At 42.6% G+C, this 25,147-nt stretch overlaps 1 protein-coding gene across 1 annotated transcript in view; it reads left to right on the top strand.

The window, feature by feature from the left end:
- Positions 1-209: 209 nt before the first annotated feature.
- The window catches only part of LOC106586179 (bromodomain adjacent to zinc finger domain protein 2B), a 107,876-nt gene continuing 82,938 nt past the window's right edge, over positions 210-25,147 (top strand). The window contains 2 exon segments of the mRNA XM_014173137.2: positions 210-474; positions 13,063-13,104. The gene's annotated coding sequence lies outside the window, so the exon portion shown is untranslated.

Raw genomic sequence — 25,147 nt, 5'->3', positions numbered from 1 at the left:
TTAGTTTACCACAATTACCCTAAACCAGTTTATTTAGCCTACATGTGATGTGTTGCTCACTTGATTTTTTTTCAGACTCCTGAATCCAGAGTTTTGTTGAAATGCAATATCAATCATAGATTACTTCCAGGTTGAATAAAATAATACCTACCAGATGCATAGCCTGGTATCTGCTTACAGTCATTTCTAGCAATGAATTAAGTTAATTAATCAGACAAAAGTTTGCATTGTTGGAGCTTTTAGCTGACGTCACTTTTGTTCCTTGAAGTGAAGCTGAACAAACCTTGAGAAGAGTCTCCCTCAATCTGCTGTGTAGTAGTAGCCTAACTAACACACACACACACACTCAATTACAGCCCAATTTCGTTCTTTATAATCTCCTGGCACTGTCCTCAAACGCAAATCTGGGGAAACATAACGCTATTTTAAATAGTAACTGACGTGAAGGAGGATACATAAAGTGACGAAAATAAGGTGAGTTTTCTTATGTTTTGTAGTGGGAAGTTAGCTTACGTTATCATTCATAACGACGCTCAGTTTGCAATTTCGCTAGAGATTCAACGCTGTTAGCTAGATCTCTGGCTAGCTAGCTAGCACCTCGTTCTATCGACGCTGTCCAGCAGCTTGCTCTTTATCATGTAACCTATCCTGAGTGGAGCAGGTTGATACAAACTTGTCAATAATGATAACTTGTAAATGTATCAATATCAGCAGCACTCGGGTTTTGTTACTTTAACTAGTTGCTAACTTAATGGCGAGATTCACGTATATTTCTATCACTTTTTACGGCATAGACTTGAGTCGGTGACTGTCAGTGTCAGCTTGCTGGTTAGCTAGCGAGTCTCGTCTTTGTGTCCGTAGCTGGTGCGGCTTGACTGACCTTTTTATTTATTTATTTTTTTTAAAACGCGGAGTAAAACAAGCTATCATTGAATGTGTGACAGATAAATGGTGTTGGCTAGGTTTATAATCACTCGAAGTGTTCATTTGAAATGTTTTAAACAATGTTGCAGGCAGCTTATGTGGAAAGTGTGCGAATGCTGAGAAAAGGTCTGTTCAGTGTGTCTTGAGCTGAAGATGCCCAAAGTCTGCTCTTCATTGAGTAAACCTAATTTAAATCACATAATACATTATTTCTCTGGGGCTTATTTGTGTTGTAGCTAATGTTGTGACAATATGTTCGGAGGTGTTCGTGGAAATCACATCCGTGTCAGCCAGTCCACTGCTTGGGTCCGAAGCTCCTTTCCTCTTATCTTTTGTATGGCTTCGTATAAAGAAAAGCAACTGCAGCCCAGTAGAGTTGATTAGATGTCTCCCTTTGTTTATTACAATATGCACCATTTTTCTGCCCTCTCAACAACAAGCCACTCGCCATCTTGGGCAATTTAATCCACCCACTCTTTCCATTTCGAAGATCCAGAATGCTTATTAATTAGACACAAAAGTGATCAAATGTTTCACGAGGACGATACATGACGTCATCTGAAGTTGCGATAACGTTTCATTCTTTGTAACTTTATAGATGACTGAGGCTATTGGTTTCATGTTTATAAGAATTACTTTCACGAAGAGAAGGTTTAAACAATGCAAAGGCACACTGGCCTAATATGGCTCGTCATTTTGAAGGGTGACAGGTGGTGGGCTTGAGTGTTCTCAATGTTTCACTTATTGGACTGATTTTCATTTTCAATATTAGGTGGATTAGGGGAAGGAATCCGTATTAGTTAAAATTCAGAGTCGTTAATGTGATGTGTGTGTAAAGGGTTGTTACTTTCAGAACATATGGCATTTGATTGAATAGATTGCCTAGGCAGGCTAATGCTCTACAAACCTATGAGCAGTCCAGACATCATATACAGTGTATTGTTGTGTATGTCACTCCTAACATTTTGTCTTATTCATGCCACTGTCCGAAAATGAACCTGATATTGTACCAGCACTAGGCTATACTGGTCTTTTGCTCTGCCAATCTGTGGTTCATTCAGGGAATTCTTTGAATGCTGCCTACCCCAAAAATGGTGTTCTTCTGAGAGCAGAATGCCTCTGCTCTAAGTGCTAATTGCTCCACCTCCTGTTTCTTTGTTTGGATATTCACTGCATAGCTTAAATGTAAAGGAGCAAATGTTTAGCTAAATATCCTGATGTATGGTTTTTCTCTTATGGGAATGCCTTCCACTTCCTTATACTGCATCGACTTGACATCTGCATCATTTTGTTGAGATGCTAGTAGGTAACCAACGGTGGAAATCAATGATGGGTTAATACATATCATTGGTGGTTAATTGAACCCCCACCACACACACTCAAATGTACTTACACACACAAGCAGTGCAGAGACATGCAGACACTCAGAGTTTCAGCTCTGGTTACAAATGCCTATTGAGTGATTCTTCACGAAAGCAAGACACACAAAATACCAGGATTTGGGGGATTTTAACTAAATGTAATCTATAGAATGGTCATTTTGGAGGAAGGATTGTTGACATATATTTGACATTTGTATCTAAAAGCATAAGTGAGAAATAATTAAAGTTGACATTTTGGCCTTACCCAGGTCTCCTTTAACAGTCCAGAATGTTTCACCTGTAGATGCTACAAAGCGAACATTGGTGTCCTAGGAAGCTTTACCGCTTGCTCTGTGAGGAAAATAAAATATTCTGCTTGTTCCCTAAGAGATGATGTATAACCTGAGAAAACAAGTGTTAAATACAACAAGCCGCAGTCCTTGTCATGTGTTTTTGAATGTTTTAGTGTCACTTCAACTAGACTGCATTCAGAACGTGATTGTTTGTTAGGACCATTGATTCCACATGTCACATCTGTCTTTCCTTTGACACTGTTTTGCTTTTTCCACTGGTTCTCCAGCGGAATTGATTGGGCTTTGTAAATAGTTAATTGATAGTCAATTAACTATTGCTCACAGTCTAAGTGAAACGGCAAACATTATTCCCCTTACGGTCCATCATTCTAAATGTCTCAAGCAGCCATTCCAGCCAAGGAAGCAAGATAAATCAGATTACAGCCTTGATGTGTTATGCATGCCTCCAGTAACTGCCAATGAATCAACCAATAACCAGATACAACGCTGGAAGGTCACTGAATTTGCCTCATATTTATTCCGAGCTCATGTTCTTGAAAACAGTCTCAGAACGAGGGAACAGTAATGCATCGCAGCAAATCACCGGCTCCGGATGTGTGCTTTAGCATTAAGAAAAACAGCAGTGGAGCATTTGAATGTTTGGAATATCGTAGGGTCCTTCAAGGATGGAAAATCTCATCAGTAGCTCACGGTTGCTAAATTGCTTGAAACAGCACTTTTAAATGCTAAGCGCCCAATGGTGTGATTAATACAGTTTATTTTCAGCTCAATCATTATTTCCAGCTATTCATTCACTTGGGTACAGTCTAGCCTATTCTTTGCATGGAGTGTAATAGGTAGCTTATTGTAAAAGTATGCTATTATGCACAACACATAAGTATATTCATGATTTAGCAACAACTGGTTAGTTAGTGTAACTGGTAGACTAATTCACATATATGAGGTTTGTTTTTAACTTAGGCTAGGCTCAAGCAGACTAAACAGCACAATATAGCCTGTACCAGAATGTAAAACATTCAGATATTTGTTTAGGGTAGATGTCCTAATAGTGATGATAACATTTAAGTTAGCCTAATTTACCCCAAAAATAAGATGCAATGTGAATTTCCAAGATAGTATGAGTATTCGAACACAGCTCTAACATACTGTATACTACATACTTAATGAGTACATACTATATACTATCAGTTTATTTTAGTATACTGTAAACGAACGATATCGTTACAGTTGAGCGTACTAGAGCTTCGCCTGTCTACAGGAAGTTGATGCTATGCTAGCATGTTAGCAAAACAAATGCAAAACTAGCTAAACATTTGACAATTTCGGGTGTGTTTGTAAATTCAATCTGCAGTGCGAGAGTGCGCTCTGGGCGTTCGTAAATCCAGAGCGTTGTCAGATTTTAAATTCAGAGCGTTTCGCTCTTGGAGCGTTTAGAGCGCACACTGGACGCTCTGGCCCGAGGAGTACGCCAGGGTTGATCCAAGCGTTCAACGGCAGTCAAGCACCCAAGCTAACTGGCTAACGTTGGCTAGCTACTTCGACACAAATGAGTGAACACCTCCACTCTGACCATTTTACTCGCCCTAGTAGAGCCGGTTAGGCTGTTTTCATGTTATCCAGCGCGTTGGTGACTAACTGTGCTGCTGGCAACAACGACTATACCACCTAGCGAAGAATTTTTGTATTTTTTTTATTACCTTTTATTTAATTAGGTAAGTCAGTTAAGAACAAATTCGTATTTACAATGATGGCCTAGGAACAGTGGATTAACTGCCTTGTTCGGGGGCAGAACGACAGATTTTTACCTTGTCAGCTCGAGGGTTCGATCTAGCAACCTTTTCAGTTACTGTAGTCAATAAACGTTGGTTAGATAGCAGATAGTTAATATACTGCCTGGCACGTTCGATGTATTAGTATCCAACTAACGTTAGGTAACTAACTAACATACCGGTACATACTGCTGTAATGCTATGCGGTTCGTAAGAATAGCATAGCTAACAAATTGTCAGCTAACATAACGTGTAACTTATTTGAAAAGTATATACTTTATTACATTGCTCAACATTTTCTTAACATTTGTCGTTCAATTCATTTGTGTTCGCTCTCATCAGACTTCGGCTGCATATTTTCCGCCATTTTCTTAAAATCTGAAAATGTTGTGAAGCCATGCCCATTTTCTGAAGAATTGCATTAGGGGCCCGAAAAGTACGGAAATAGTGTCATCTGCTTGTGTACTTCGTATTTTGTTGAATTTAGTACGACATCCGGGAACTTTTGGCATACTAACTATATCCATACTATGACCAGTAAGCATACTATATACTCCATTCACGTCACGGTTAGTATGAGTATTCGAACACAGCTAAGGTTTTAATTTTCTTTCTGGTTGGTGTTCCTAATGGTCAAGATTAAAGAGTTTCTCACAAATGTGGGCAAATGTTTTATTTAGCTTACTGGGGTTAATATAGCTATCTGCATTAGGCTAAATGAGATTGTTGTGATTTAGTAGCCTCTCTCTGTGAATAGTCACCATTGCCATCTTGAGTGTGAGTCTATTAACAAGGCTGGGGGGTCAGCCTCTTTTCTATCTTTTGGTGGGATGTGAAAGGGGCCCAAGTGTGTTTTGGCTCTCCTCAAAGGATGAACTAAACCCATCAGTAATTATGGCAGCCGTCCTGATGGAGGACTGGCAATTGTGTGTTTTCACACCATTTCTTTCCCCTGTCCCTCCTGTTCGTACCCTTTTTCACAAGCTTGCACTCATTAATCAAAGACGCTGAACTCCTGCTGAGGGCTGAGAGGTTCATCAAATTGGCAGCCGGTTCACTGTAAAGAACAGCATGGCGAGGCTGTTAACACAGGCATAAATAAATCTAAGGTTGTCTTTGTATGCAAACCATGGAGGTTAATACTGTATAATTCAATGTCCTCTCTTTTTGTTTTCATAATAAAATAAAATCATTTAAGGCTTGACGTGAGTCCTTTTGTAGGTCAGCGTTGACACATTCTGATTGGATGATCCGGAGAAACATTAGGCAGGGTCGTTTATTAGGAATATGTCAGGGAGTGGGAGATTACACATTTTCCCTTCTGGTTCATTTTTCCGCTCCTGGAGATGGTTGTCATGTCTTAGCTGAAGCAGGGATGCTCCAATGATTGAAGTCCCCTGCTGTGATAATGAGCTCCATGTTTGAAATGCCAATAGTTAGGCCTGTTTTGTTTGGCTGCTTACTGCTATTTGCATCCTTAGCTGAAATTGCATGTACTGTAGTACACATTTAAACTGCTGGGATTTTGGAAGCCAGAGAGGGCTCTGCAATTTGGTGAATAGACTGTAGGATAGAAAAGTATATGTACAGCAATAGTTGAATAGGATGGCCTGGACTAGAATACATATGAAATTAGTAAAACGGTATGTATTATTAAAGTGACCAGTGTTCCATGTCTATGTATATAGGGCAGCAGCCTCTAAGGTGCAGGGTTGAGTAACCGGGTGGTAGCCGACTAGTGACAGTGACTATGTTCAGAGCAGGGTACTGAGTGGAGGCAGGCTAGTGATGGCTATTTAACAGTCTGATGGCTTTGAGGTAGAAGCTGTTTTTTAGTCTCGGTCCCAGCTTTGATGCACCTGTACTGACCTCGCCTTCTGGATGATAGCGTGGTGAATAGGCCGTGGCTCGGGTGGCTGAGGTCCTTGATGATCTTTTTGGCCTCCCTGTGACATTGGGTGCTGTAGATGTCCTGGAGGGCAGGCATTGTGCCCCCGGTGATGCGTTGGGCAGACCGCACCACCCTTTGGAGAGCCCTGCTGTTGTAGACGGTGCAGTTGTCATACCAGGCAGTGATACAGCCCGACAGGATGTTCTCAATGGTGCATCTGTAAAAGTTTGTGGGTCTTGGGGGCCAAGCTGAATTTCTTCAGCCTCCTGAGGTTGAAGAGGTGCTGTTGCGCCGCCTTCACCACACTCTGTTTGGGGGGACCATTTCAGATTGTCAGTAATGTGTACGCCGAGGAACTTGAAGCTTTTCACATTCTCCGCTGCGGCCGTGTGGATGGGGGCTTGCTCCCTCTGTTGTCTCCTGAAGTCCACAATCAGCTCCTTCATTTTGTTGACGTTGAGGGAGAGGTTATTTTCCCGGCACCATTCCGCCAGGGCTCTCACCTCCTCCCTGTTGGCTGTCTCTTTGTTGGTAATCAGCCCTACTACTGTTGTGTCACCTGCAAACTTGATGATTGAGTTGGAGGTGTGCGTGGCCACGCAGTAATGGGTGAACAAGGAGTACAGGAGGGGTCTGATCACACACCCTTGTGGGGCCATTGTGTTGAGGATCAGCGTAGTGGAGGTGTTTTCCTACCTTCACCACCTGGGGGCAGCACGTCAGGAAGTCCAGGACCCAGTTGCACCGGGCGGGGTTCAGACCCAGGGCCCCAAACTTAATGATGAGCTTGGAGGGTACTATGGTGTTGAATGCTGAGCTGTAGTCAATGAACAGCATTCTTACATAGGTATTCCTCTTGTCCAGATGGGATAGGGCAGTGTGATGGCGATTGCATCATCCGTGGATCTATTGGGGTGGTATGCAAACTACAGTGGGTCTAGGGCAGGGGTCGGCAACCCAAAATGTTGAAAGAGCCATATTGGACCAAAAAAACAAAAAACAAATCTGTCTGGAGCCGCAAAAAATGAAAAGCCTTATATAAGCCTTATAATGAAGGCAACACATGCTGTAAGTGTCTATATTATCCTACTATCAAAATGATAAGTAGGCTACAAATACATAAAGAGCATTCATGATTAAACGTTTATTTTACCTGCAGCGCATCCTGGAGAGAATGACGCACCACGTGACTACTCTGCTGTACGATGGTGCTTTAAGTTTAACTTCCATTATAATATTAATGTATTATGTTTCGTTGCATTGATGAAATTATAGAAATACAATACAGAAATCAGATTTTTGATGTCATTTTTATTTTAGGATTCGAAAAAACAACAAAATGTGCAACGTGCATAATAGGCCTCCTGTAATTTCAGACCTCCCCATGGAAATAAAATCCTCAATCCTCAATAATACGATACAATCCTCTTCTCTTTTCCCCCTTATCTGGGCAACAGACAGAGTGCAGTAAAACAGCAGCCTTTTGAAAAGGTAAAGTATATCAAATTAAAATAATACAGTTTAAGTTCGATTTCTGTGCATTATCCTCTTCTCTTTAGTTTTCTGCAAATGTGCAAGGGTAAAATGCAGCAGCACCCTCTTCTCTTTTGACACGCACAATACAATGCAATGCAGCCATCCTCGGACCTGAGCAAAATTAGAAATCACTTTATAAAAACAGCCACTTTGTTACTAAATATGTGCCTATCACAGGATTGTGTTCTTACCCGTTTAATGTGACTTCTGTTTTCGGACATCACTGGACAGCTTCTCAACATCGGGCATGTAAGATGTAACTTTAATCTTCACGCAGGACTGCAAGCTCTCATCTGTGAGGCGGGTGCGGTATATGGATTTTATGTAGTTCATGTTTGAGAATATCTGCTCGCACAGGTATGTTGATCCAATGATGGATAATACTCCAAATGCATATTTCTTCATGTTCCTATAACTGTCAGGAAGAATGGAAATGTCTTTCCACATTACTCTTTTTGTTATTTGACAACTTCTCATTACAAAGCAAACATGCAGGCAATCCTTCCGCATTGGCAATGAAAGCAAATGATTCGGTCCAAGAACTGTGGAATCCTCTGTTCTCCTCAACTATCTTTCTCTTTTTCCCTTTGGGATCCATGGCCCATGACACACCTGCCGGTTTGTTTGCAACAGCCACCTGTCTGGCACTACGCCGAGCTGAAAGAAACGTGTGTCGCAGGCTATGACGTAAGTCTTGGTGGGACAGAAATGTTGAAATTAAATATTTATTATACACATTTTTACAGCATTGGATAATAAATTATATTAAAACCAAAAATATATTCACACCATCTTTTTCCATTTTCATATTTTTGAAAAAGCTCCAGGGAGCCATTAGGGCGGCGCTAAAGAGCCGCATGCGGCTCTAGAGCCGCGGGTTGCCGACCCCCGGTCTAGGGTGTCGGGTAAGGTGGAGGTGATATGATCCTTAACTAGCCTCTCAATGCTACGTATGTATTCCTAATTCAGGACAGCTGGTTGCAGTATGAGTGAAGACGTTCACTGGCTGTTATAACCATTCCACTCACACACCAAGATTGTGCTTCAGCAGCGCCCCGTTTTATTTATTGATCTTCATGCATTTAAAATCGGTCACTACTGCCACAAAGGCTTGCCATTTTAGCTGTGCTAGCAGGTCTGCTGCAGCCACGGTTTTAAAGATGCACTGTGCGGAAATCACTCCGCCATTTCCTGGTTGCTAAAATTGCTAATTTCAGTTTGTGACAAAACAAGCATGTATAGTCTAGAGAATCATTGTACCATCTAAACTGCTGTGAAAATATATTTTCTATAACCAAAAATGTTGTATTTTCAGCTGTTTGAAGCTGGTGTGCAAAACTGAAATTAAGACTCAAAAACGAAACTTAAGAACGGGAAGCATAGAAATAGCTTATATAGAACAGATCTACTGCTTAGACTTGCTTTCAATGAGTGACAGATCTGTAACTCACATTTCTATGTGCATTTAGTCAGGTCTCCCAAAAAGTTACATATTGCAGCTTTAAATATTACATGTATCGAACACTGCATGAAATTACAAGGAAAATGGGAAAACAGTTGTGAATGTGGGTCAGTAGAGACCAACATTGGACACATTCTGCTTTGTTGATTCAAGCTCTGCTTAACAAGATGCAGGAGGGAAAATGACCCTGCCACTCCACATGATTGTAGGAAAGACAGATGACATTTGTGCATTTAGAGCAATGCTACTCCATTTCCCTTTAGTCTCCATTACAACTCTTCCAGACACTTTTCCATGTTAACAATACTTGTTCAATTTATTTAGTTAGTAGCCTAAACAGCTTTATTGGATCATGGCACCAACTGCAGAAACCTGCTTCAGCTGAGTGGTTTAAAATGATCCCCAGTGTGTGGAAGGAGTGGATTATCAGGAATTATTTGTATGAGCATGGAGATGTCTCACAACATGTGGGCCTACTACACTCCAGTAGGCGGGATTATTAGGCTATTCCTCATTTCTGCTAGTGCTGCATCATCAGGTGAAGACACAAGATTACGTTATCAGGAATGAAAGTGTTACAAGTTGTGACCGGGTATTGCGATAGGCCTACATGTTTGAGGTTGGTAAATGACCTGAAGACGTTAAGACGCTGTTAGTTTGACAGACAAAACGGTCTTCTGCTGAACTCCCTAATAAACGGAGAAACTCTGTAATCCATCACAGCTGTGTGGAGAGGATGGGAAAAGGAAACCTGGAACATAACTGTTTTTTATTACTCATTACTGTTGTTGAGCTTTCTCTCAAGGTAAGTTTCATGCTATTGTCTCTCTTCTTTAAGTGATGCCACGGAAAGACGGCTAGCCGTAACATGAGAAGGTTCAGCCCATGCAGTTCAAAAGGAACTACTGGGAAAGACCTTTTATTTGAGGCCGGGGAGTGACCTTTTACGCTCCCAGCACTGGATGAAACATCAGAGGAAAGAGATAATATCTATCTCCCGCTCGCCCTCTGCTGCTGTTCAAACCACAAAATGGCACAGATGGAGTTGCAGGAAGAGCCTGTCTGTTGTGGTGAGGCCTAAATAGTGTATTAATTGCACTTTGCGGAGGTTGTTATTGATGTGTGAGTTGTGTGGAGATAGAAACGGCTCCTCCAGGCTATGGCAAATCCTCTGGGAGAGCTCCCCGGTGTAATCCAAATATTTAGAGCTAATTTAAACATACAGGCAGGAGCACTGGCATCTTTTAGGAAACAACTAATTTCTCTCTGTCCTACCATTTTCGGCACTCGGGGATGCAAAAGCACTCCCTCTTGTCAGAACATCTCAGCGTTCCTCAAGTGGATTTGAATCCTGTTGCTGATGAAGGCGTAGGATTGTCCTGGGAACGCCACACAACCAAGGATCCAAAACGTTTATCATTTGGGTCTATTTCCTCTGATTCTGTCTCAAAAGAGAATAAGATCTCATGTTCTCTCTCCGGTCATGTTTTAGACCAGAGCCAGCATGGTCTAAAATGACTTTGTTTGTTCTTGTAGCATTTGGAAACCATTACAGCTGTGCAGCCCTGCTGGTTTGATCATGCTACACAGTGTAATGAGTGGTTAAGACCTGTTGCTGGCTGGGCCGTAGAATCTGTGTCCACTTGTTACTCCGTGATGAGGCATTCTTTAGTCAGCCCATGCAGTTCTATGTAGGCTTAACCTTCTCCAATGTGCCTCAGTCTTGGCCTGTAGGCCTATTTATATTGATTTTCTTAACCAACATTGAAACCGATCAAATTGTATTTGTCACATGCGCCAAATACAACAGGTGTAGACCTTACCGTGAAATGCTTAATTACAAGCCCTTAACCAACAATTCAATGCCATGTATGGGGGATCCAGGACAGCTTAGACCCAGGCCTTGATCCAATTCGTTAACCTACATTTTCTTCCCCCCCGTAGACTATAGGACAACATGAGTTTAACATGTGCTTTCTCCAACATTTTCTTCATCTGCTTTTAATCTCCATAAACCTCACCCGTAGAGGGACAACATACGGGTTGTCAACTATCATCTTCACTGAGTTTACAGCTAATCAAACCTTATTACCAGGTTAGGCTATTTGGTGTGTAACCTAAGACCCTGTTAAGTACTGGTAGTTTTAGGTTATGCTAAACAGGAGGAGAAAATACTCTGAATGTGTCTTCTATCAACACCGGGTGAATCAGGATGGATTTGTTACTAAGCTGTAGCAGGAGGAGGCGTGTTTCTCTAATTAGTGTGTAATTGATACCCATCCTTTGAGTGAATAAAGATGGAGGCACACTCCTTAGATACCAGTAATTGGCTTGAAGCCATTTTGAGCGAAGCATTTGCTAGGATGGGGAAATGGCATAGCCCGCAGCAGCAGTCGTAGCAAGATTACGATGACTGAGAGAAAATAGCCTCCTGAGCTGAAATGGCACAAGTGTAGTTTAACAGCATCCTGTTTGCCTCGCTCAGTAAACAGTGCTCACTGAGAACAGTTCCTAGAGAGGATTGTCCAAAAAGCAAGTTAGGCCTAATCAAGTGCAGCAGGAGAATGATGTGTTTGAGTTCATATGTTACAGGCTGGTGTTCAGATAAATCATAGGTAGACCAGGCCTAGGAATCTGTGCCCATACTTGCCTGCTTCTTCTGTAGCCTGTCTTGAGTTCTAGACTCCACTCATGGTGCGCTGAACAAATAGAATAGAAACCCTTTATGTTCATCACCTCTATGATGAAAACAAATGAGTAGTCTGATTATAAAGACTTCAGTACATTGTTGATTTATAGGCTGTCTTTTTAAATGATGATCATTGTCATAACGTTGACGTGATCGCTTACATTGACGTTGGGCCTGCTGCTGACAGTCATTGTTTGTGCTGCTATAGTCATCTGTTGTATGAACACTAGTCATGTCTGTTTCCCTTGGCTCCGTTGTGAAGCCGTAGTCGTCCTGTAGACAGATTGCGTGGTGGACTAGGGGAATTTGAGTGATGCGTCGAGGCTGTAAATCATGTGTGCTTAAGTCTGCTGCTGACACCGGGTTTTAAACTGCCGCAGCCCTCGTTTCCTTCACATTCCAATTGAAACGAACCCAGATGGAAATGTGTAATGAAATACAAGAAATTTGCTGTCTTGCCAGAAATGTTTGGGAGTGCTTATGCAAGTGCTGTTGTTTCTGGTGATCCAAATCTCCCAGGATGATATGCGTGTTGGTGGAGAGGAGAGAAGGGGAGTGAGATTTGTGGATGAGCTGAGATCTGCCTTACTGTGTCGAGCTCCACACCAGTGTGACACGACTCCTCCAGCAACGTGAGAGGAGAGACACCACCAGCATGTCACACGCTTTCTCTCAATCCACTGCACTGACTGACAAACAGCGGCTGGACTTGAGACAGACACTCATTTGATGAAAACTAGGAGGGTCTGTCTAGATGAGAAATATTTTAGACTACTTAGCCATTGATTTGGCTCAGAGAGGTTCGATTTGACTCAAACTGGATAGACTAGCAGTTTTGGGTTACATATGGCTATATTCCAATTGTAGCTGATTTTTGTTGTCATATTTGAAATACACCAGCCTTTGTTTTGTTTGATTGGTCCATAATGCAAAGTGCTGCAGCAGGGCTTTGATTCCCTGTCGACGTTAGAATGGATAAGGTATTCCCCCCTCAAGGCCTAAACCCTTCGAATTAGCATTTTTATTTTCATATTGCTTTCAGGCAGGAATTATGGTGAATGAATGAATAAATCAATAAAATAAAGCAATTAAGCCGACTGTTGTCTTCTGTTTCAGCTTGCAGAGCCGTGATGTCACATAATTGAGGATCCTTCAACAGTAAGTGTTTGGTCACACTGACTGCATTCCAATCGCCCATCGCTGCTGTAAACAATTTTGTCCCCACTGTTTGTGTTTGAAGACCCCCTTTTTTTTTTTGCGTCCGAAAATCTGTTTACTTTGTCAAATTGGACTTTGAAAGTCACGAAGGGATAGGCTACTGGACTAAGCACAACTCTTCAATTCAAAGCATTATTTAGGTATAGGATTAGAGCATTTTCCAATTAGGCCTAGATTTAACAAGGCCCTCTTTAATGGAATTAGTTTGTGCTACAGTACACTTTGCTCTCAGTTTGCGAATTTCTAATTAGCTTGCCCGTCTTGCATGGAATTAGCATGTCAAAGTTTCAAAACATACTAATCTGTATGAAAAGAAGCATTCTATTACTTTTGGCTATTTCCAAATAAATTACTGTCAACCAAATTGGGGTAATTGGTGGAGTTTGAGCTGTCCTTTTGCCTTTGTTTTGAATTTGAAAGTGAGCCACTTTGCATAAAGAAGCTTTGAATAGTGGCTGCATGGCTGCCTCTGTAAATAGTAGTGTTGCACCCCAGACAATGTCAGGAGGCATCTCAAAGCTTCAGCTCCACTCCTATCAGACAGTCTGACTTATGACTGCAACAATCACTACCACACGTTGCGAGGAGCCCCAGAGTTATTTGCGGTGCAATGTAGAACACATGTTTACAACACACAAGCCTCAGCGTAATGCCTGAAAAGTCCCTCGATTCAGGAATCGCGCAAACCTCCGGCGTTTACTGTAAATACTTCAGTATTTCAGTCGTTGTTTTTCAACCGTTGCATACAGTGTGAGAAAGATCAGGTATTATCAGGTGTCTAGTGTATGTCACTGATAGCAAGACTGTTATTGCTGGACTCCCCCTTTCCTCTTGGCTGCGTGTCGTGCCTCTCGGGGCTGCCATATCCGAGGCTCGACGGTCAAACTGGAACTTTCACTGTTCTATTCACCAGTAAAACGTCCAACCAAAACAGTGTGTCACAGACCTGTTTTCTCCCTCCGGCAGCATTTGAAATGTGTATTGTTGAAAGTAAAAGGGCAATGCGAAGTAGCCTTCGGCAACGTGTTATTTTCTACTAAAGTCGATGTGCTAAACCAAGGGCACGGACGTTCTTCAGGTAACTTTGTGATCCTGAGGAAAACCCTATTAGAATCTTTGTGTTGCCCTGCCAGGAGACGGGGTCATCCACAGCGTTCCAGAAAGAGTTGGAATGGCAATGGGGATTGAGGAGAGGAATCCCATCGTCCCAGATCCTGCCCAGGTTGTGTGTTGTGGGAACCTTCCAGAATGTACTATGGTAGTCATCAGTAACCTTGAGTTTACCTAGAAGCCTGCCTGACTCTCCTCCTGCTCTTATTGCTGAAAAGGCTGAAGAGACAGGATGGGAGAAGTAGGTAGATAAGTGGGGGAGGGAAGGGGTTTCGGAGATCCCTATTGACTAGTGTGTTTTACTGAGATGTCCACCCCCTGTGGGGGGGTTGAGTGTGCTGAAACACCAGTGATATTTTTCTATTTCTCCTTTAAAAAATATATATATATCTATGTCCTCCCTACAGTTAACGGTGTGGCTTCAAAGAGTGTATTTTGCGGTGGGGCTTGATGGGCTAACAGATTGCTGTGGCTGTGTAATATGATGTGGTAGTAAATACTCGAGCCTCAGCCTCCGCTCTTCCTCCTCCCTGCTCTGGGCCAGTGGGTGGAGGGGGAAGGACGAGGAGAGGGAGCTGGTGATGAAAGGACTCTTTTCAAAGTTGATTTCTAACGCTACACAGGATACGTGTGTCTGTGTATCAGTGTACTACAACTAGTGATGGGGGGGGGATCGATACAGTTATGTAAACGATGTCTGGATTTGTACCATTTTGACAATATCGCAATATTATTTTTGAATTAGTTGTCTGTACTGGCACAAACTCCAGTATTTGTCCTTCATAGCTTGTTCTCCATCTTCTTTTTAAATAGGGAGCACATTTATTTCCATGACTGATCAAAACTCGTTTTCTCATGGCTCTCTCTTGTCCCTCTCCAGCAGACATACACTGAGTATACTAAACATTAGGAACACCTTCCCTTTTGCCCTCAGAACGGCCTCAATTCATCAGGGCATGGACTCTACAAGGTGTCGAAGGCGTTCCACAGGGATGCTGGCCCATATTGACTCCAATGCTTCTCGCAGTTATCAAGTTGGCTGGATGTCCTTTGGGTGGTGGACCATTCTTGATACACACAGGAAACTGTTGAGCGTGGAAAACCCCAGCAGTGTTGCAGTTCTGGACACAAACCGGTGCACCTGGCACCTACTACCATACCCTGTTCAAAGGCACTTAAATATTTTGTCTTGCCCATTCACCCTCTGAATGGCACACATACACAATCCATGTCTCAATTGTCTCGAGGCTTAAAAATCCTTCTGTAACCTGTCTCCTCCCCTTCATCTACACTGATTGATGTGGATTTATCAGGTGACATCAATAAGGGATCACAGCTTTCACCTGGATTCACCCGGTCAGTCTGTCATGGAAAGAGTATGATCTTAATGTTTTGTACACTCAGTGTATGGTGAGCAATATGTTTGGAACATCGAATCGCAGTAAAATCACAGTATATGAATCGCAATGCATACAGAATTGTGAGAATCTCAATACATACAGTGCTTTCAGAAAGTATTCTGTTCCCCTGGTCTTTTTTCCACATTTTGTTGTGTTACTGCCTGAATTTAAAATTGATTAAATGGAGATTTTGTGTCACTGGCCTACACACTACCCTATAAAGCAGACATTGAATGTTCCTGAGTGGCCTAGTTAGAGTTTTGACTTATCATCTTGAACATCCTAGGCAAGGCTTGAAAATTGCTGTCTAGCAATGATCAACAACCAACTTAACAAAGCTTGAAGAATTTAAAAAAGAATGTGCAAAGCTCTTAGAGACTTACCCAGAAAGACTCACTGCTGTAATCGCTGCCAAAGATGATTATTGACTTAAGGGTGTGAATATATATGTACATTTGATTTCTTTATTTCATTTTCAATACATTTGCAAACATTTCTGAAAACATGTTTTCACTTTGTCATTATGGGGTATTGTGTGTAGATGGGTGACAACAGAAAAACTTTTTTATCAATGTTGAATTCAGGCTGTAACACAACAAAATGTGGAATAAGTCACAGGGTATGAATGTCAGTCACATGTGTTTATAAAGCCCTTTTTACATCAGCAGATGTCACAAAGTGCTTATACAGAAACCCAGCCTAAAACCCCAAACGGCAAGCAATGCAGATTTAGAAGCAGACTACTTTCTGAAGGCACTGTATCGCGATAATATCATATCTTGAGGTCCTTGGCCATTCCCAGCCCTAACTACAACATCAGTTATTATTAGCCTACGTAGATTGCAAGACTTCCTGTGAATAACAGACCAGCGCTGTTGTGAGGAACCGTAGTGAAGGTGGGGTATTTTCCAAGGAGTCAGTGATGCTGAAGCAGAGCGCTCCACCTCATTCGATTGGGACTGCCAGGTGTTTTAATGACTGGGTATGTGTCCCAAATGGCACCCTACTCCCTGTATAGTCCACTACTTTTGACCAGAACCCCATTGGCCCTTGTCAAAAATAGTGCACTACAATGGGAAGAGGGTGCCATTCGGGACACAGGCCAGATAGTCAATCCCCGGCGAGCCCAGGGAGAGTAGAACAAACCCCAAAGGTCACGAGCAGTGGGCGGCCGGGCCGCGAGAGGCTAGGACTTCACAATGGATTGCATCAGCCCAGCCAGTCGCCCCAGACGCCTTGGCTGAATCTCCTCTCCTACAAACTGTTCAAACTTTGTCCCCCGTATTTGGTTTTAGTGCTGGTTGCTCACATGTCAGTTAGGCTATGCACTGTGTTGCCTCAGGAGGCTGAAGAAATTCGGCTTGTCACAGGAAAGCCAGTAAGATCATCAAGGACCTCAGCCACCCGAGCCACGGCCTGTTCACCCCGCTACCGTCTAGAAGGTGGAGACAGTACAGGTGAATCAAAGCTGGGACCGAGAGCCTGAGAAACACCTTCCATCTCCAGGCCATCAGAATGTGTTAAATAGTCACCGCTAGCCTTAGTCACTGTTCTAGCCAACTACCACCCGGTACTCTACCCTGCACCTTAGCGACTGCTGCCCAGTGTACATAGTCATTGAACACTGGTCACTTTAATAATGTTTACTAAGGATGCACGATATATCGGAATCGGACGATATTAGCTAAAAATGCCAACATCGGGGTCGGCCCGATGTCTGTCTAGTTTAACGCCGATGTGCAAAACGGATGTCCATACCTATATTTGTATTTAACCTTTATTTAACTAGGCAAGTCAGTTAAGAACAAATTCTTATTTGCAATGACGGCCTACACCAGCCAAACCCGGACGACGCTGGGCCAATTGTGCGCCGCCCTATGGGACTCCCAACCGGTTGTGATACAGCCTGGATTCGAACCAGAGTCTGTAGTGATGCCTCTAGCACTGAGATGCTGTGCCTTAGACCGCTGCGCCATTCGGGAGCCCGGGTATAATGTAGGTAGATGACGTAATGACTCCACAAAAAATACAGCGTTACACAGAACAAAAGCAGAAGAATTACTATGCGCACACTTCCAACAACTTAATAAGTTCAAGTTGTGCAGTCATTTGAAAGAGTAAGAACATTTCAGCGAGACAACTTAACGCCAAGATAATGGAATTCATTGTCCTTGACAGTCAACCATTCGGTCGTGGATGATGTTGGCGCTATTTTTCAGATGTTGTCCTACTGGAGTTGCACAGTATTGTTGAAATGCACATCTATGAGCTACTTGCTATGGGCGTCACTGCTGTTAGCGTCACGACTGACATTTGGACCAGCGATGCCAGCCCCATGAGCATGCTGAATCTGACAGCACAGTGGGCCGACGAGGATTTCGTGCAGAGGAAAGCCATATTGCATGCTCAAGAATGTGCTGGTTCTCATACCACTGCTGCCATTTCAATGGCATTTGAGAACATGTTTGAAACTTGGAAACATGAACATACTCCTAGCTCCAACTGACTGGAGAAATAAGCTAATCAACTGTCTGCAGCAGACGTGATACCCTCTGTCATGGTATTGAAATGCCTGCTCAACAAACCTGCCCACACAGACCATGGGGTTAACTTGCAAAAGTACTTGAGGCTGTGAACAAGTGGTTCGGTGGCATACTCTCTGAGCCTCTTTACTGTGTTGCCACCGTGCTCGATACTATGTACAAGGACTGCTACTTCAATGCAGACAAGAAACAGGGTTTACATGAAATGTTTGACACAGCTGGACAAGATGGAAACGGACACAGTGACAGTGCGCACCGAGGAGGAGAGGCCACGGACGGACAGACAGCTGAAACTTCACTGCTTGACATGTATCATGAAATTCTGGTTGAGACTGAACAAATGAACAACAAAACAGCATAGCAAGTAAGTGAAAGAAATGGGTTTTGATGATGTTTTACTGGTAATGGGGGCATACGCAAATACCAACAAAAACTTTTTGGTGTGTGTGTTTCAACTATTTTAACTGTACTAGAATGCTTAAGGCCGCTAAACATTTTTTTAATATCGGGTATCGTTTTTCTTTTATTTTTTTTAATTTTTTTTGCAATAAAAATATCGGGTATCGACAAACGGAATATCGGTGCATCCCTAATGTTTACATACTGTTTTACCCACTTTATATGTAAGTACTGTGTTCTATTCATAGCTCACCTACTGTCCATTACACGGCGTGTACAAGACATTAGGAACACCCGCTCTTTCCATGACATAGACTGACCAGGTGAATCCAGGTGAAAGCTATGATCCCTTATTGATGTCACTTGAAATCCACTTCAATCAGTGTAGATGTAGGAGAGCAGATCGGTTAGGATTTTTAAGCCTTGAGACATGGATTGTGTGTGTGCCATTCAGAGGGTGAACGGGCAAGACAAAAGATAGAGGGTGTGGTGCTATGGTAGGTGCCAGGTAAACTGGTTTGGGTGTGTCAAGAACTGCAACGCTGCTGGGTTTTTCATGTCAACAGTTTTCCGTGTGTATCAAGAATGGTCCCAGTCAAAAGTTTGGACACACCTACTCATTCAAGCGTTTTTCTTTATTTTTTTGTACTATTTTCTACATTGTAGAACACTAGTGAAGACATCAAACCTACGAAATAACACATATGGAATCATGTAGTAACAAAAAAAGTGTTAAACAAATAAAAATATATTTTTTATATTTAGATTCTTCTAAGCCGCCCGCCCTTTGCCTTGATGACAGCTTTGCACACTTGGCATTTTCTGAACCAGATTCACCTGGAATGCTTTTTCAATAGTCCTGAAGGAGTTCCCGCATATGCTATGCTGAGCAGTTGTTGGCTGGTTTTCCTTCCCTCTGTGGTCCAACTCATCCCAAACCATCTTAGTTGGGTTGAGGTCGGTTGATTGTGGAGGCCAGGTCATCTGATGCAGCACTCCATCACTCTCCTTCTTGGTCAAATAGCCTTTACACAGCCTGGAGGTGTGTTGGGTCATTGTTGTTGAAAAAATCCACTAAGTGTAAACCAGATGGGATGGTATATCGCTGCAGAATGCTGTGGTAGCCATGCTGGTTAAGTGTGCCTTGCATTCTAAATAAATCATTGACAGTGTTACCAGCAAAGCACCATCACACCTCCTCCACCATGCTTCACGGTGGGAACCACACATGTGGAGATCATCCATTCACCTACTCTGCATCTCACAAAGACACAACGGATGGAACCAAAAATCTCCAATTTGGACTAATCGGACCAAAGGCCAGATTTCCACCGGTCTAATGTCCATTGCTCGTGTTTCTTGGCCCAAGCAAGTCTCTTCTTCTTATTGGTGTCCTTTAGTAGTGGTTTCTTTGCAGCAATTCGACCATGAAGGTCTGGTTCACGCAGCCTCTTCTGAACAGTTGATGTTGAGATGTGTCTGTTACTTGAACTCTGAAGCATTTATTTGGGCTGCAATTTCTGAGGCTGGTAACTAATGAACTTATCCTCTGCAGCAGAGGTAACTCGGGGTCTTCCTTTCCTGTGGTGGTCCTCATGAGAGCCAGTTTCATCATAGCGCTTGATGGTTTTTGTGACTGCAGTTTAAATGTTCCGTATTGACTGACCATCATGTCTTAAAGTAATAATGGACTTGGTCTTTCACCAAATAGTTTTATATACCCCCCCTACCTTGTCACAACACAACTGATTGGCTCAAACGCATTAAGAAGGAAAGAAATTCCACAAATGTACTTTTAACAAGGCACACCTGTTAATTGAAATTCATTCCAGGTGACTACTGTACGTCATGAAGTTGTCATCGAGGCAAAGGGTGGCTACTTTGAAAAATGTCAAATATACAATATTTGTTTTAACACTTTCTTTTGGTTACTCCATGATTCCATATCTGTTATTTCATAGTTTTGTTGTCTTTACTATTATTCTACAATGTAGAAAATTGTAAAAATAAAGATAAATCCTTGAATGAGTAGGTGTGTCCAGACTGTGTGTGTGATAGAGAGAGAGAGATATATATATATATATATATATATATCTCTATCTCTATCTCTATCTATCACACACACACAGTCTGGACACACCTCAAAATAAAATATATATATATTTTATTTCGTTATTTTTTTTCTGGTCTCTTACATTGTTCGTTTTGATTTATATTTAATCTGGATAGTGTGTTCATTTAAATATTTTTATTGCTAGATATTACTGCACCGTTGGAGCTAAAACGCAAGCATTATGCTGTACCTGTGACAATGTCTGCAACTCTGTGTTCGCTACCAATAAACTGAGATTTTTATGCAGACATTTAGTGTAGGCTATTCATTCAGTTAAGCCCTAATACAGTCTGCGAGATATCGTGCTACACTTGAGCTTGTTCAGCGTCAGACCGCTCTCTCTGAAAGGCGACCGTCTGGGAGACACATCAGTGGGGCTTTACACTTGTGAATTATGCAGCATACTGGTAACCTCATCCGACACCGACGGCCTCTGTTTTTATGCTACTTTGTAACGTGCCAATTGTCAACAACTGTGCTGTGGTCAGCAGCTTTACTGATGTACTGTGGAGACCGAGAAGTCCGACTTTTGTCACTTCTCATCTGCTTAACCTCTCTGGATTCTTGTATCTCTGTTCAATACATTCCCTGAATGAATTCATCCTCAGATCTTCGGTGGAGACATTAGATATCGCTTGTCATTGGAAGGGTGTAAACCACTCATTCCGTCTCCCCTGTGTGACTGTGGTGCATGCATGCTTTGCTGCTAATGTGTGCACAAACGGAGCCATATATTTATGCCTCTTCGGAAAGGCAAATATAGCAGGAAATAATGTACCTTAATGAAGCACACTGCCTTGATTCCGTTGCGTTGCGCTGTTACACTATCATGATTGTTGCGCTTCAATTTGCCAAGCGATTGTAGGTCATCTGCAGTGAGCCATGTATCTGCATATGGAGAGGGGGGGAGAGACTGTCGGGGCTAGGTGGTTGGGTGTGTTTTTAAAAAGCAGGCAGGCTGAGGACTGCAGGAGGGCAAGGGTGGAGATGCAAGGGAGGCCGAGGCAGGGGATTTGTGTGTCTCTGCTGGCTGAGACAGCTGGGGTCAGGTGGCTGTGCTCCCCGGGGATCTGACTGGAGGGAGGTGGTCACACAGGTCTTGCTTTAAGTGCTGTCTCCTAAACCGATAGGATAGATCCCACTGAACCCCCCCCCCCCACCCTTTTTTTCTCTCTGGTGTTACATACTAACCTCAGTAGCCCCCCTGGCGGAGGTATCACCAACTTGAAACAAAGCCAGTTGAAGCATTTTAGTTTCGGACTAACGTGTGCTTAGTACAAGGCCTAGTGTGACCTTTTCTCTCAAGGCCTCAAGACCATGAGAAGTAGACATGAGAAACAGCCCCATTTTGAAGCAACCACGCATCAGGGAATTTCCATATCTCATTCTGGCTCTGATTGGATTTGTGCTTTATTCCTCACTTTTTAAAGGCAGTGGGAATACAGTATAACTGTGAACGTGAGGGGGAGTAATTACAGAATCGTTATTTGAAGCTGAGGGATGAGCTCCGGCCAGCTGCGCCCACCACAGACGCTAATTTGTTGTCAATAAACTTGAACTAATCCCGGCGCTTCCCCTCAGGGTCGAGAGGTCAGGGAAGACAGGTTCTTGGGACAGCACTGGCATGGTCTACACAAGGGAATTTTTCTAATAGGAGAGGAGGCTGTCCCATAAGTGTCTCTCTGTGGTTTGGTGTGCAGATGGCGAAGGGGAAAATTGAATTCTCTTTATCATTGGGTTGTTAGGACCAGCTGCCTGCCTTTTCCCTTAATGCTGGCATTGAGACTTCAGCAGAGGCCAGGGGATTTTTCCACCCTCTCACTGTGACTCCCATCGCCTCTGAGGGCTGGCAAAATGCACACCACACACTATGCACGGCAAAAAGAAAATCCTTTCAGACCGTGTTCCCTGAAATCACTGTGATTTGCAGGTAAAGCATCCCACTCTCTTTACTTTGGCAGGATTTTAAATCCTTCCCACTTTGCCAATCACCTCTTATTACAATTTGAGTGTGAATTATAATGGGTTGGAAATCTCACACAGATCTAAAATGGCTTCAATAATATTGATGCTAATAAAATGCTGTCCTTCCAGGAACTGCATAAATGCCACTTAGCTGTATGAGTGCTGTGCTCTGTGGCGGGCTGGGCTGGCAGCCTGCAGTGCACTGCCGCCTGCAGGGAGGAGATCTGTACCGTCAGCGCATCAGACGCACGTAGAGGTGATACCAAGGTGAACGCTAGACTTGCAGAATGGTTGGGAATCATTGGTATTCTGAATCGGAGGCTGCGACTGGCTCGGTGGCAGATGGAGTCTTTGTCAGGGAAGAGGAATGGCAGCTCGGGAGCAATGGGGCTGTTTTTTTCCCCCTATCAGCTCTCTCGGGTGGCTGGCGGGGGCTGACCTTCCACCACTCACCAGGATCCCTTTCTCCCACTTTGATCAATTATCCCCCTCCCTTTGTTTACAAGGAATGTGCAAAAATGATTCAAATGACAATTTAAGGGAAAGATCTATATGTGGAGTCAGGAAACTAGCATCGACTTGTCCTGTGTAGGGCTTAGGCAAAAACATTTTTTTTAAATCACTGCCTTTTTTTTCATCATTCCTAAGAGGGACCCTTTATTGAATGAATATTACTACTAGGCTACCTGCTGTTTTGTCTAAAATGTAGGCTATTTTCGTCAGGTATTCGTAGATACAGCAAACTGCTACACAGATTTAGCCTAAGTGCTTTGGTTTTCTCACTCCCATTGGTCCTGTACTTGATTAAATACACTGTGTGTGAATGCAAGTGTTTACACGGACATCAAATGTAAACACGGGTGTCTTTTTCTGGCTGAACACTGTAAATAGGTTCCTTGCATTTGTTTTGTTTAACAATTACGATCATTGATTTGACTAAACCTGATCGTTAAACAAGATTTGCAATGGATTAGCCTACTTCTAATGACTTAAACACTCTGCTATAAATGGCCTAAGTAAGCCTATACTCTTTTGGCACAAACAGACGTTTGGAGAATGGCAATTACACTTAATTTACGATCTTTGGACTCATGAAATGGCTCAGGATTTTCTTGTCCAAATAACATTTTTAAAATGCATTGTTTGCAAAAACAACTTTTTTTTTTTTTTTTATACGGTCAGAAAATGCAAGCTTTCAGAGACCCAGTCGAAGATTATTTGTACATGCCCAGAATAAAATCGTCATAAAATGCAATCATTCTTGGCTGTGAGCAAATTCAAGATAAGACAAAAATATTGAAAGGTCAGGGAGAGAAATGAGAAAAAGAACAAACGATGCATAGAGAAATGCGAGTGACACTGAGACCCCGGTTTAATATGTATGTATTTCAGCTTGATGGTTGATTTCATTAGCAGCTCTCATTGTTATGCATCAACTGTTCTCCTGCAGCAAAATGAATATTGTATTCACTTGGCCTGAATATTCAGGAGGAAATGTTTAGCTTTAGATGGCATCCTTCAGGAAAAAAAATAAAAAATGCGTTGCTTCCCTTCCCTGCCTGCCCTCTCACGGTCACAATTAATACGATTCGAGTGCCTGTCATTCACTCCAGATGTCGGCTAATTTGCCAAGTGGTGTTAAGTTGCTCTCGCTAATTTGGCCTCGTTTTCCCAGGCAAGGGTATGCTGGTTTTCGTATAGTCCACCAAATATGTGTTGTGTTGTACAAACGAATGGTTGACAGATGCTGTCATTGTAGTTGGTTTCTAGTCTGTTAGACATGGTTCTCCTGAAGCAGCAGGCTTGAATGAGACTAAAGAGGATCCTATTGTAGGATTACAGCCAAAAATGTACAGTCAAACTAGAAACAGTATTTGTCAGATTTTTCAAATGTAAACAGTATAAAGGGTATAGTACAATACACGTGTTAGCTTACACTGAGTGTACAAAACATTAAGGACACCTTCCTAATATTGAGTTGCACCCCCCTTTGCCTGCAGAATAGCCTCAATTTGTCGGGGCATGGAATCTACAAGGTGTCAAGCGATCTACAGGGACTCCAATGCTTCCCACAGTTGTGTCATGTTGGCTGGATGTCCTTTGTGTGGTGGACCATTCTTGATACACACGGGAAACTGTTGAGCGTGGGAAAACCCCAGCAGCGCTGCAGTTCTTGACACACTCAAACCGGTGTGCCTGGTACCTACTACCATACTCTATTCAAAGGCACTTAAATATTTTGTCTTGCCCATTCACCCTCTGAATGGCACACATACACAATCCATGTCTCAAGGTTTAAAAATCATTCTTTAACCTGTCTCCTCTCCTTCATCTGCACTGTTTTGAGTGAAGTGGATTTAACAGGTGACATCAATAAGGCATCATAGCTTCCACCTGGATTCATTGACTACAGCTCAGCGTTCAACACCATAGTTCCCTCACAGCTCATCACT

The sequence above is a fragment of the Salmo salar genome, chromosome ssa25, assembly GCF_905237065.1.
Source record: "Salmo salar chromosome ssa25, Ssal_v3.1, whole genome shotgun sequence".
NCBI classification, from domain to species: domain Eukaryota; kingdom Metazoa; phylum Chordata; class Actinopteri; order Salmoniformes; family Salmonidae; genus Salmo; species Salmo salar.
This window is presented reverse-complemented; position numbering and strand designations above follow the sequence as displayed.